Genomic DNA, 14,872 nt, shown 5'->3' with positions numbered 1-14,872 from the left:
ACACAGTTAAGAGTTTAGTTTCGCATTTAGGCCCCGGTGGATTTTTCAAATATGAAAGTAATTGTGTAATAAAATTCATTTTTAGACAGTTGAGTACTAAGCTTTCAAAGATGCTTTATAAGATCATCAAGATTAAATTTCACATGTTTTATGGCTATTATCTGTTTAACTCTCCGTATTTTCATAGCTAGACCAGTCATCGGTTCACAAATTTATGAAATGTTCACAAGCACTTTTTTTCTACACGAAGTTTTGAGCGCATTTTTACCAAAAAATGAGACGAAGGACATATGATTTTCATTGGATTAACTGAAAGATATATACGCTTCATAAACGGTATTACTTCAAACGATTGAATTTTTTTTATTTTTTAGCAACATTTTGGGGAAATATGTGACATCTTTCCCCCTCTTTTTGCAATATATTATAGAAAATAAATGCAGTTTGTTGCCATGGACACATAAAAGAAACTGTATTTTACCATCTTATATACCGGATATAAAATCTATGGAAGATTCTGATTACATACATATGCTCATATATGTCACAAATAGTAAGTTTAATATTGCAAGAAAGCAGTGAAAAGAGGATGGTAAAATTTATGAGAGCAAATTCTGATACTTTTTCCTAACTGTTTATTGCTACCTGAGTATTTGGACCACACGCGTATGGTCATGACCATATGCGTATATTCTCGTTTGATAATTAACGGAACGGACCATATGAGTATTTGGACCATATATCTATTTTTTTTCAAATATGCATTAGAACCTTTTCAATAATACAATAAACTTTATAATTCAAAAGGCTACATAAACATTAAAAATTGATGCCACAGTTAGTTTTCATTTCTACTTGTTCTCTGGTATGTATGCGTAGGGTTTACTATAGTTGTGACTAGTTTGTAAAATCAAAGGCATGAAACTGCTTATTTTTATTTATTAAGTAATCTTTTTGTCATTACAATATGATAAAATGACCTTTGATATCGTCTTTTCAACTTGACAACTAGAAGGGTCATACCATAAGCGTACGGTCGGATCGTACACGTATGGTCGGACCATATGAGTATTTACCCATACGGTCATGACCATACGCGTATGGTCCAAATATGCATATAGTTCGGAACATGTATATTGTTCGAATACGACCATTTTGATCTCTATTCAAAGTGGTTGGTTCGATATTGTAAGTAAGTAAGTAAGTATGTTATTTATTATAGTGACTTACAGTATTGTGTCAATTAACATAGTTTAACATAATACATACATATATACCCGACCCACTGGGTCTATAAGTCACCTAAATTTTAAATATTAAAGTTCATATCTGACTTGTGTCACGAATTAAAGTCTAAATAATCAATGTATCTAGTCAGAAAATATAATGATGACAATAGAATATATATATTCATCAATAAATTAAAGTTTTAGATTAGATAATTAATTTTACTTGTCCGAATACAAATTGAAATCGTTTTCTAATTGCGTCCACCAGATTTATTCTAGGTCTGCTAATCCAATTACTCAATTTCCATAAACCGAAAAGATGAAATTTGTTTGACACTTATCATGGTTTATATTTCAAATGCCATTGGCCGATATTTATTTGTCATTTTCCAGGATTCAAGTTACCATCCGCCATTTGTTTTATTTCATTGAATCAATAATAGCAGGATATTCTTAAAAATATGTTTTTCATTCTGTGTTCAAGAATTCCATATAGCCTAAATATCATTGTCGGGCCAATAATATCTTACATAGCCATTGCGTTAAACTTCGTTTTGTTTTGTTTATTATTCTCGAAGAAAATAAAAACATCTGCCACAGTTTTAATGCAAGGATTAGCATTGGCTGACTGTCTAACTGCGTTCTGCTTATACGGCTTTGAGCCAGGTTTTGCGACAAAGTATGAGTTGATAGAAAAAAATGTAGTAAACAAAACAGTCAATCGTCAAATAGTTGACCTGAAATATCCCTACTGCTTAATGCATTACGTCTTTTCACAGCTCTCAGATAATTTCCACCTAACATCAGTGCTATTAACCACGTGTCTTGGTTTACAGAAATTTGTAGCTATAGTAGTTCCAGTGTGAAGTCGAACTGGTATGTCAGCAAATAAATCTATCATCGTATGTCTTGTTTGCTTTATGTTGCCATTAGCTCTTCACATTCCTAGATTCTTCGTTGTATCATTTTCACAAGTAGAGAATGTCAAAATTTGCTCGATTTCACAACCACTGGATATGTTGCAGGAATACGTACTATCCTATTATCCAATGGCATACAGTGTAATTATAGGTTCAGCCATGATTTGCATGGTTCTTTCGACCTGTATTATCATCAAGACTGTGTATTTTAGCAAGGTGAAAAAGAAAAAAGCGTCCATCTCGTTCATTCAGAGGAGGTCTAGCATGCTAGTTATGTGTGTCCTGTTTGTTTTTCTGGTTACAGAGGTACCACGTCTTTATCTGAACGGTAATATAATTGGTGCATACTGGTTTCAGAGTAATGATGAAAACGTAGTTCGGCTGAAAGTAAGCAATAAAATAACAAGAGAACAAAATACTTGTTTCCAAAGTATTGATACGAAAGGAATAATAACTGACCCTACAGCAGTGTGGGGTCACATGATTTGTAATCGCAAGTTTGTAGTTGCAAAGTTATATGAATTTACAAGGAAAATCATAGAGAAACGCAAAAAGAAGATAAGAAATACACTAAAGCAAGGAATGAACAAGGAATATCTAGATCTTTTTGATGGTTTATTAAAGAAACTGCAAGACCAATGGGAAAAGAATATTAACAAAGTTTTGAGGCAATTGAAACAATGTTGGAGTTGGAAAATATGGAAAGAGATATCGAAATATACTGAAAAGTTCGCATCTTGTTGGGAAAACCTGGCAGACAACCTAGATCAAAATTTAACTCCGTTAATTGTGGTATCGTCTCCATTTAGTGAACAGTTGAATTATATGGTAATTACAGTATGGAATGATATGAACATGGACTTGGATGACTTTAAGTTGTTCCTTGAAATCCTGAAAATATCAACAGTCATAGGCTGCATGTCGAACTTTGTCATCTATATTGTTGTCAGTGAAAAACTCAGAACTGAACTTTCTCACAAAATTTTTCCTTGCAAAGGAAAGAGCATCACAGACTCTTTGACCATTGTTAGCAAGTAAAGCAATTTGATGTTCTGATGCATTCGATAAAAGTTCTGCAAATACATGGAACATTACATTACTCTACGTTAACATAGGAAAGCATATATCTTAATTCTATATAATTTGTAAACAGCTGCATTAATTTCACGTTCAAATCTCCGACAATTCTGAATCATAAATTTGATTCCTCTGTTTTAATCGTTACAAAATGTATAGAGCTGCTTTAATAATAAAATGAACGTCGTGTGTGTATTGATTTTCATGATCATTCATTAATGTATCGTTTTATATTGGCTGATCCCGAATCTTTCATGCATATTCACGAAGACGACTGAAGTTGCATTTTACGTGGCTTTGCCAGAATGGACAGTGAGCAGGAAAAAGTGTTAACACAACCTGACACTTAATATATACCAGAACTATAATCATACGTAACATTTGTCTTGCAACGAAGTAACAAATGCAGATCTTCAAAGTCTTTCAATTGATTAAAGTGATCTTGCACTTCAGATAAGCTCGTTTCCCTGATCTTGCAGTAATTCAAATGTTAAGATGTTGTTCATTTGGCTATGCGGTAAAATATGCCCTTCGTTATATAAAGTCAAAATATACCGTCTTCATCATTTAGTCTGTACAAAATATAATGATGGTAATGTTAATTTGTTTTAGTTCTAGAAATGCATGAAATATTAGCCTATTTATGGTAAGTCTGTATCCGAAATTTCATTCATCAACTGTTAATGACGTATTTATACTTAAGCCGTTGGGTGTGTGCATTATTGTTTTCATTTGATGTTCTTAGCTTTGAACTACATTCATGCAATGCTACCTCTTTTAGACCGTTACTTAATTTTAAAGTCATTTTGTTATGTGCACTTTTTATCGTTTTGTTGAGTCAAGACTTTTCAACTGATTTGTACAGTTTAATCTTATGTTGTGTTGTTAGGTTTTGTGAGACCGTCCCAAATTTATTGGAGTATTTTCAAACTCAAGAGCCTGTAATTCTGTAGTTGTCATCAAATTTTTTTAATTTATAAACACAAAAATCAGGTCGTTCGTTTTCTCGTTTGAAATTGTTATACAAGAATATTGTATAACTTGGTATGAGCTGCCGGTTTTACTTAATTGTTTAAGGCCGCATGGTGATCTGTTGTTGCTTATATTTTGATAATTTCTTCTCAAAATGAAAAGTTGTCTCATTAGCAGTCATACCACTTCCTCAAATTTTTATTTGTTTATTTTAAATATTAAACGTATGTATGACTGGACGAGTGAACCGACAAATTAATTTATTTCAATATGGGTTGTATTAACGACGAAATATCAGATCTGAGGTAGACTTACAAATGTTATACCATTGTCAAGGTTTGAATTTTATATCATCATTAACACCCAGTTGTTAACGTTGTTAGATATGACAATATATTTTTAAACCGAGTAATTGATTTGCTAGTAATAAAAATTATTACTATACACGAAAATAAATGTAGATAAATGGAGCCAAATAACACATAGGAGAAGAACTAACTGGTGTGGGTTTTTTTCAAGGAAGAACTACAATTATGTTTTGCATAAGGTCAAATGTATTTTAGCCTTTACTTTTATATGTGAAAAAAAGGGTTACATTCGTTTGTTTTACATTTTTTCAAACATAACGAATGAAATAGAAGTTGGACATAACTATCTTGGATTGCATAAAATAAAATGCCCTAGGGTAGAAATAGAATCACAATAATGCAGCGGAAAACCACTATCAAACATTCAAAAAACTCATCTATAATGGTATGTGCTTGAATAGTGGCCATTGGACCTTTGATATGAGAAACATAGCCTTTTTTCTCTTCAATTAGCTAGATGTATAAAGGGAAGGTTGAGATATCAAAAAACATGATTAACCCCGCCGCATGTTTGCGCCGCCTCAAGTCAGAAGCCTTATTCTAATTAGTATATCAAGGACGATGTAGTTTAGCGCATGATTATTTTAATTTCATTTTAAAACAGAAATTTATTTATCAACAAAATATAGTTTTAAGGAAAATCTACGGATTTTTAATCAGAGATTTCGACATTTAATCATGTGACCACCAACATCATGTTTGTACATTTACCAAATTAAATTTTTGTTACGTAGTTGGAAGCAAACAGGAAAAAAACAAAATTTTACGGCTTACAATTCGTTGACACAACGCTCATTTCGAACGTTTTGTGGTGTTTTTTCCCCATTTAACTAACCTTTTCAGTCAATCGTGTTTCCAGAGCTAAAGCCAATATTATAAAAGAACAGTCTTATGAGAAACATTATTACATACTATCGAGAATATATTTTAAATGCAAACAAACGATATGTGTATACTCACAGGAACACATGAATTCTCTCTCGGTTGTCTGTTGGGTTCGGGTTACTCAGTATTCTTTTGTTTGACTTGTCATTTTTATATTATGTCATGATATTTTGATTGTCTCTTTTTATCTACGAATACAAGCGACTACTGGTTCAAAATCAACCAGACAACACATTTGTAATAAATAAAGGTGTGATACTGAATTTAACGAACACTACACTTGGGTCTGAAAGAACTTAATGTACGCCAGAACTTAAGCTTTGAAAGTGAAATTTTCAATCATCTGTTATAATATATCACTTTAAATATAGTAAACACCTATTTAATGAATGCTAAAGAACAGCAAACGTAGTATTCCGCGGTTCAATAGTCATAAATCAACTGAAACACTCCGGGTCACAAACCAAAACTGAGAGAAACACATTAAGAGAGGAAAACAACAGAACAACAGAAACACTGAATCATTTAGCTAGTATTATATTATAGTTTATTGATTTGATAATTCAAACATCAGAAACCAGAATCAAATTGAAGATTGATCATAATATAAGATAAAAGACAACTCATGAAACTATTTGTACAATCACTACTGTTTAAGAGCCGTGGTGCAGTGGCTAGCGTATTTGACTACACACACAATAGTTCCTGGTTCGATCCCTGTTCCGGGGAGATAATTTCAAGGACCGAGTATGATCTTGAAAAACGATAATAGTTCGTCGAAAGAGGACGATAAACGGCAGACCCGTTTTAAAGAGAGAGACAGCAATATCTCTTGCACAATCAAAATAGAAAGGGGTAATACAGTTATAAGAAGGCCGTGTTGAAGGCCGCACTTTAACCTATAATGGTTTACTTTTTAAATTGTTATTTAGATGGAGAGTTGTCTCATTGGCACTCACACCACATCTTCCTATATCTATATAATAACTTTTCTCCCAATCCACTATAAATCAATATTCTAAACTAATCATAAATATTTGCAAAGCGTTGTTGGATCATTAAGTGTCTTTCAATATGTGGTTTATAATCTGCCTAATTCTATTTTAATATTTTTTTAGTCAAACATTATCTTTTTTACAACGTCACAATCAAGAACTTCAGCGCTTAGTCACGATAAAACTAAACAAACATTGACCAATGGTAAGCTATCATTTACATGAACTTGTTTTTTTCCAAATTTAAAAAATAATGTAAATTGATTAGTATGAATAAATGGATTTTGGATATAGGCCATTGAGAGAGCATATTATCTTAAACAATATTGATTAAATGTGCTATGACATTATGTGTGTAAATGCATTTGATTTGTTGTTATGTAATTAAGTTGCTATTTAGCACTACTTCCATAGTTCAACGAATCTATTTTATAAATGCACTAGCAGCAATAGGGGCAACATAGAAATATTTCGTTTTGACATATTTCACTTATCAATTAATAAGTTTACCATAATGCAATTTACACTTGAACGTACGCGCTGCTGACAGACTGTGTGTCCCGGTGATATCATCAGTATTATATTTTTGAATCCATAATTTGATAAATCAGGCAATCAATCAGGTACTACCACGGGCTATTCTTTTCATGTCTAATTTTGTCATTTAGCTCCTGGTCTTAATATTATCATTGGTTTTCAATGTTAAGGTTTGCGCAAAAGTGATTCGGACGCAAAACAGTTATACAGGTTACTTATATATACTAGAATGACATACAACATAATTCTGAAGTTTAGCTATTGCTGAATGTTGAGAAATTGAATTATTTTTTAATTATTTAGACATTCCTATTTTTCAAAACAGTTTACAACAAAACTTGATTTCGATCTGAAAATATTCAATCAGAATGACATTTTGTAACATTTTCATGTTCATGTCCCAAGTCGGAAACTTTGTAAGTGGCCATTGTTATATTATAATTCGTTTCTGTTTGTGTTACATTTTAAAGTTGTGTTTCCGTTGTGTCGTTTGTTTTCTCTAATCTTTGAGTGTGAATTCACATTACCTTAAGACGTGTCACGGTACCTATCTATCCCAAATTCATGTATTTGGATTTGATGTTATATTTTTTATTCTCATAGAATTTTGTCTACTGCTTAGTACGTTTCTGTGTGTGTTACATTTTAATGTTGTGTCGTTGTTCTCCTCTTATATTTAAGGCGTTTTCCTCAGCTTTAATTTGTTATCCCAATTTTGTTTTGTTCCTTAAATTATGAGTTTTTAACAGCGGAATACTACTGTTGCCTTTATTTTAACATTTGATGTTGATAGTAATCGTTTGTGGAAATATGGATCCTCATATATCGTATAGAAAAAGACTTTTAAAAGATGTTTATTTGTGTTTGTGTAATTCATTATTTCGTTTGATTTTCTCATGAAGTGTCTTTACTTTAAGTCCCATTTGATCATTATTTTATTGTTTAGATTGTTAAATTGAACTGTTGTTATTTTTTTATATATGAATCACGTCTGTCAGAGCTTAATGAAATTACCTTACCTCAACTTTCATTCATGGAGTCTGGTGAAATATATCTCCATTTAAATGTTTAATATCAGTAATGAAATGTTTACTGAAAAAATTGATGATAAGCAAAAAACTGTTTGTCAGAAAAACTAAGCAATAATTGAATGATGCTGTATCGGACAAGTTCATTATTATTTAGAATAATTTATACTTTTGCAAACAGTAAGATTTATAAAATGACTTTATAATAGATATACATGATCAAACCGAAGTGGTAAATAAATACAGAATATATACGGAAAAATACATGAAACACCCTAAACCAGCACATCAAAATACACAGCCGATTTAGTCAAAGCCATGAACGCACAAAGTGACGTCACATTTGAATCTCGATAACAAAATAAGAAATAAGTTAAGATGTCTTTAGTATACACCTCAAACTCATGAGGATGATAATCAGGACTAAGCTTTATGTGTTTCATTGTTCTTATCTTTATGTGAAAGAATGAAAGTTTTGAATAAATAAAAGTAATTACAACATATTGAATATGACACAACGCATGTTTAAGCACTTTGCAATAGAACAAAATCAACGCAGACTTTATGCAAAAGCAAAAGCAAAGTCAAATCAAAATAATATTCAAACTGAGCAAATGATATTCACGTATGAAAAGCTAAGCCTCAAATATGTAACAACAAGAGTGTGGACAAACAGTTCATCTTTTAGAAATTAGTTGTATATCTTATTTCTGAGTGTCATGATTGGTATAATGAACTACTCAAGATACCGAAAAACATGAATTTGCATTATTCAGACATGCGTGTGGTTCGTGTTGCTAAGTCTAGGTACCGTGCATTGTTTGGGCAGCATCGTTGTTCTTATATACTTTTGTTACGGTAGTTATTTCATTTCCCTGTCATTTTTAATAGTTTGTGCATAACACCAACGAGAGTAAATATACCTTTTTCGTCACATTGAATATAAACGTTGTAATAATTAAAAATTCTCAAGTTTTCAGATATTTTATATATAAGAATACAAAGACGATGTTATAATGTGTGATAATCTTTTTATGATAATCTTTTTTGTTACTTTAATTTCATACTTCTACCTGTGACATTGATATATGCATTACACTTTCAGATTGAAATTTCCAACATTAAGAAAGGAGGAAGCATGTTTTTATCATGTTCATTGGATAATATTAATACATTTGTAAAATCCACTTCTTTGTTCGGTGACTATGCGTGCCGGCTCCCTATATAAAATGGTTGGTAACTACAGAGAATTGCTCTCCATGACTCACCTTTGACATTTTTACTACAAGAACAAAAATGATTCAGAAACAGATTGAGGGTAAAAAAGATGATGTTGATTTGACTATGCAGGTATTGGATGAAATAGAGCAATTGGGTGTAAAACATAGAAAACAATTGCGTATGGCTAACACCCGTATACGAAATTTGCAAGAAGACGAACTTATGGAGACAACACGAAATGAATTGAAAACTGATATCATCTTTAAGAAATTAAAGAATATTGCAGCTGGTTACAACGAAGTGACAATTCTGATAGTAAAATTTCAAAACAAACACCAAAAAATGGAAAGAACTTGTAAATCTACCTGTGAAACGCGAGGAAAAGGGAAGAAGGTGTTTATTTTACTCATACTAGTCAGACATAAAATTAAAAAAAATGTCAATAAAGCTTATAGATTATAAAAATATGTTGATCAAGTGACATTTTGGTCGTTTCTAGGGTTGTGAATCTATCTCGTTGGATGTAAGGAAAAGGCACAAATAGTCATAAATAAAGAACTAGATCAAATCAGTTGACATACGCAAGATAAGAGTGATCAATTACAACCTCACAAGAAACCGAAGGGTAACCAGTTTTTATTCCACCTTTAACAAAACAACAAAAATTGTCATTTCACGTTTTCATAAACAGGAGGACAATGGAAATATGGCTACGACAAATGTGTCATTATTATGTGCAGATATTCTTTAACGGTCAACCAAAATAATCATATTGCATTAAGATAGCACCCGTAAAACTTTTGAAAAAAGAATAGTAAAAACTCGGTACTCGAAATTTTGTATCAACTCTCTTATCATGAAATATGTTCAAGGTAGAATCATAAATAACCGAATCAAAGAAGCCAAGGAAAGACAAATCAAAACATATCATTCCAATTGTTTGCCGTGTTCGTTTTCTGTATATATTCTTATATCATTAGTTCTATACGATACTAACATGTATGTCATCATAAGTAGTGTATTTGTTTACCTTAACAATTGTGTCTGTATTTATATTGTTTGTTCCCTGTAAACTTGGATCTAGTTTTTAGAACATAAAGTATGTATCTATCTACCTACCTACCTACCTACCTACCTACCTATCTACCTACCTACCTACCTACCTACCTATACCTACCTACCTACCTACCTACCTACCTACCTACCTACCTACCTACCTACCTACCTACCTACCTACCTACCTACCTACCTACCTACCTACCTACCTACCTACCTACCTATCTACCTACCTACCTACCTACCTACCTACCTACCTACCTACCTACCGACCGACCTACCTACCTACCTACCTACCTACCTACCTACCTACCTACCTTACCTACCTACCTATCTACCTATCTACCTATCTACCTACCTATCTACCTATCTATCTATCTATCTATCTATCTTTAATATATCAGGGTTAACTTTAACTTCAAGTCCTTCCCTGAACATACAGGCCTACAACCCCACTACTCTTCGAAGATATACAGATCAAACAATAAACAGTTAGGAGTGTGAATTTGCATTTTTCAGTTGATTTTTCTTATATCAAAAGTGATTATTCAATTACTAGATGGCTTTCAAAAACCGATAATCTGAACATCTGTATTGATTTTGTATATCTTTTATTTGTTTTCTTTCTTTAAGACAATAAGCTCGTTCATTTCGATGCAATATACGAAATTTCGATTCATTATACGACATTCCGATGCAATAAACGAAATAATAAGGTGAAAATATATATATTCTTTATGTCTCTTGATAAATACATAACACATCTTTTTATTCAATATTTTATATCACATAAATGCAAATAGTTAAAATGGATACACCGAAAGAAATAATTCTCCCATTTTATAGTTAAAATCTATCTAAATATTCTGACAACAAATATGTGCACATGAAATTATAGGACAAAAAATATTAAGCTGGTTCAATAACTAGGTAAGGAAGATTGTAAAATGGATAAGGGTTAATAATGATGGCTACTGTATTTCTCTACGACAGTGATTACTACAAAACAATTGAAGATAAGGCTACTTTGAAACGGGGTGATATCTGGTTTTGATATCTTTTCCCTTTTTTGCTGAATTTAAATGACAAACAAATGCCGTGAAAAGGCATTCCAACTCATGCATCTCTTCATTCTGTCATTGAATCGGACATATGATAAAAATCATAAAAGATAATACTACATTTCTAAACGTGATCATTCTACATAAGCAAATGCCTGTACCAAGTCAAAATATAACAGTGGTTATCCATTCGTTTGATGTGTTTGAGCTTTCGATTTTGTTATTTGATTACGGACGTTTCGTTTTGAATTTTCCTCGGGGTTCAGTATTTCAATGATTTTTCTTTTTCAATACTAAATTTACCTGAATCTGGTCACATTTTTTTATATTTTGTAGTATTCACAACTTTTCACAGTTTTATTTATTTTTGGTTTCTTTCTTATTAATAGGGCAAACATTTCAAGAAATAGACAATGGATTTGCCAGTTCAACTTTAAAGGTTCTCAACAATAGTAAGTGAAAATCAGCTAAAATAATAAACCAACAAAAGATGAAATTAATTTTCATTCTATCCCATGAATCAGCTGATATTAAAACTTGAAAAGGAATTGCTATTTTTAGAGATGATTTGAACAATAATGGGGATTTTCGAAGGTTTTTATAAATGATATAAATAGTTTTATATATATAAGAAGAAAGTAATCTTTAAAGTTTTAGAGCAAAAAATATGCTATAGCTCTGAATGATGATGTAAGTTTTATCGTATTTCGTTATTATGTTGAAAGATGTTTAAATAAAAAAAAATAATAAAAGATTATAATGAAAGTTGACCGGATCTTAAATTTCAGTCTTGGTATGGTCAAACGCATCCTCACTGACAGACCAGAATGATAAAAAAAAATGACGATGTTTAAAATGACAAGATCCGCCTACAAGGTTGCTGCTGATAGTCTGAGGTTAATGCTTGCTCAATATCAAAAATTCATATTAGGGAATATGCTATGATTGTCATCTTTATATATTAATCATACCTAGTATCATGTTTCTAACAATGAATCAGCGTATCTTAATTTGGTCTCAAGGTTTAAGAAAATTTAGAAATTTCTGTTGCATAAACGAAGGTTTAAGTGTCTCACAATTTTAATTATTTCTTCATAAATAACGAAACTCTGTCCTGTAAATGAAAAAAATCTTAAAATTAGAGATACAGATTTCATGAATTGAGCAAAACTTTTATTTTACTTCATTTAATTAAAAATATAGACATTTGATAAGGAAGAAAAATTAAACCTTAAGGAAGGTATTAACGTTGGTATTTTCCAGCCATCTTTTTATGGTCTTCACCAAGCGACAAAGTTAATGAATTTGATCTTAGATTATTTTGATAAAATATTTGTAAAGCTTATATTTACATTGTTTTGCTTGGTTATTGCGTCTGTGTTTGGGGGATGTAAACAAATTTCAAATCACAAGTTTTTAGATTGATTATAATTCTTAAAGATATTCTTTTTATGACTTTGGTCGAAGCAGAAAATTTGAGTTCGTCATTCAGATGAAAAGATTAACAAATCTGTAAATCTTTGCATTTAAAGGAGTAGGTTCAGTCAGACCCCTTTTTGGCCCCAAAATATAGCAGTTTTAGAATATTGTGAAAATGTAATCGTTTAGACATTTATTGACAAGTAGAATGCTTCTGCTACATAAATGTTGGCTGTTTTTGACAATACAATGCCATATATCGGGTACTTGCATCATTTAGTCATGCTAAATTACTTAAATCTTCAAAATTTTAGCATTTTAGTTAAATTTTAGACGGTTTCCGTCTTAAATGAAAGTGGCCTCATTCGTGTTCATTCGTAATATTGAAATGTAAGTTGTATTTGATGATAACACATAATATATATAAAGGTTGAGGATGAACACGGATGCGACCACTTTCATTTTTGACAAAAACCTTCTGAAAAGTGACGATTTTTGGCATATTTGATAGATTTTTCATATAACAGCTTGAATCGGAGTGTTTTTAATGCCTGAATCAGTTAAAATCTTTCACATAAACTTATTGATTTAATTGAAATAGACTATTTAAAAAGTGTCTAAAATCTTTCGTTAGATGAACTTGAAAATTGAGGCCGAAATCGGCCCTTACCGGACATACTCCTTTCTTTCATTCAAATAACTTCCAATTTTTAAATGTCATATACGAATGAATTTTATCGTCTACAGATATTTCACATTAAGAATATGAAAATAGTATTTTATTATTGATAAACGTCCCTCGGTTTTTCTTGATTTACCCTCCTCCATTTTCTTTTCCTGAAATTAAATAATGCACCAGCGTTCATGTTACATCAAATTGAATTCAAGTTTTATGTTTGTTTTAGATGTCATAGGTGGAATACAAGATACAAATCCACCAGGGAATGAAAACCAGCATTGTTCAGAGGCAAGTTAAAATGAATATTTAATATAAGTTAAATGTACATGAGTTGACATATTTTAATTTCAATATGAAATTTTATGATATTTTATAGATATGAAAATTTATGATACAGATATTTTTTCATTTTGAATATCAACAACTTTTATATCAACATTTATTTTGAAAAAATAATCAAATGATTTTAATTTTTCAATTATTTTTAACACTGCATACTTATTTTTATGTATTATCATTTACAGGCGGAAGGAGAAAGTGACGACAAAGAAAAGGACAAAGATTCTGACACTGAATGTTGACAGAAAATGCATTCAGATTGAGAGGATATTATTTTCAAATACTAACATGCAATAATGTTATAATATGTTCATTGTAAACATAGTATAAATGTTACTAAGAAGTCATAGTTGTTAAGAAATTGACCAACGTATGAAATCAAAGAATACGCAAACTGTATTGAAACATATATTCAAATGTAAGGATATTTATCGAGTTTATAAGATATCTCATGTAATTCATAATTAATAAATAGATAAATACTTCATATAATGAATAAGATATATTATAAACAAAACATCTAACAACTAATATTCTATTATTTTATCGGATAGCTGATACGTCACAAAAGCTCGCATCTATCACGTAGTATTTTTCAGGTTGTAAGATTTGAACAATATCTTAGGAAATACACATTTTCTAAGATTATTTAAGTTCTAAAGGTTTTCTAAGTTAAAATACACCCGAAAATTTATCGTTGAGTAAGCGCATCAAAATCATAAGTTTGTCAAAGGAAAACTAGACATAAAAATTCATTCGATAAAAAAGTTTATTGGCCATTTTCAGTTTTTCAATATTAATAAAAAGGTTTAAAATAATGTAGTTCATGAGCAATTGTTATCTGAACCAATTAACTATTCAATATCAATAGTTATATGACTGTCGAATAAAAGTTTTTATCTGAATGTTGGTTTTTTTTTTACATTTTTCGTGTTTTTGTTTTCTGTGCTTTTATACAGGTTATCAATGATATCTATATAAAAAAGGTACATTTTTTTAACATCTCGAGTGCCTTAGATAATTCCTGCCAGTATAGTTTTCAAGTGATCTTCGTTAGCCCATTTATTATATACAATTAAGATATTG

This window comes from Mytilus trossulus, chromosome 10 (assembly GCF_036588685.1).
Source record: "Mytilus trossulus isolate FHL-02 chromosome 10, PNRI_Mtr1.1.1.hap1, whole genome shotgun sequence".
In the NCBI taxonomy this organism is placed as follows: domain Eukaryota; kingdom Metazoa; phylum Mollusca; class Bivalvia; order Mytilida; family Mytilidae; genus Mytilus; species Mytilus trossulus.
This window is presented reverse-complemented; position numbering follows the sequence as displayed.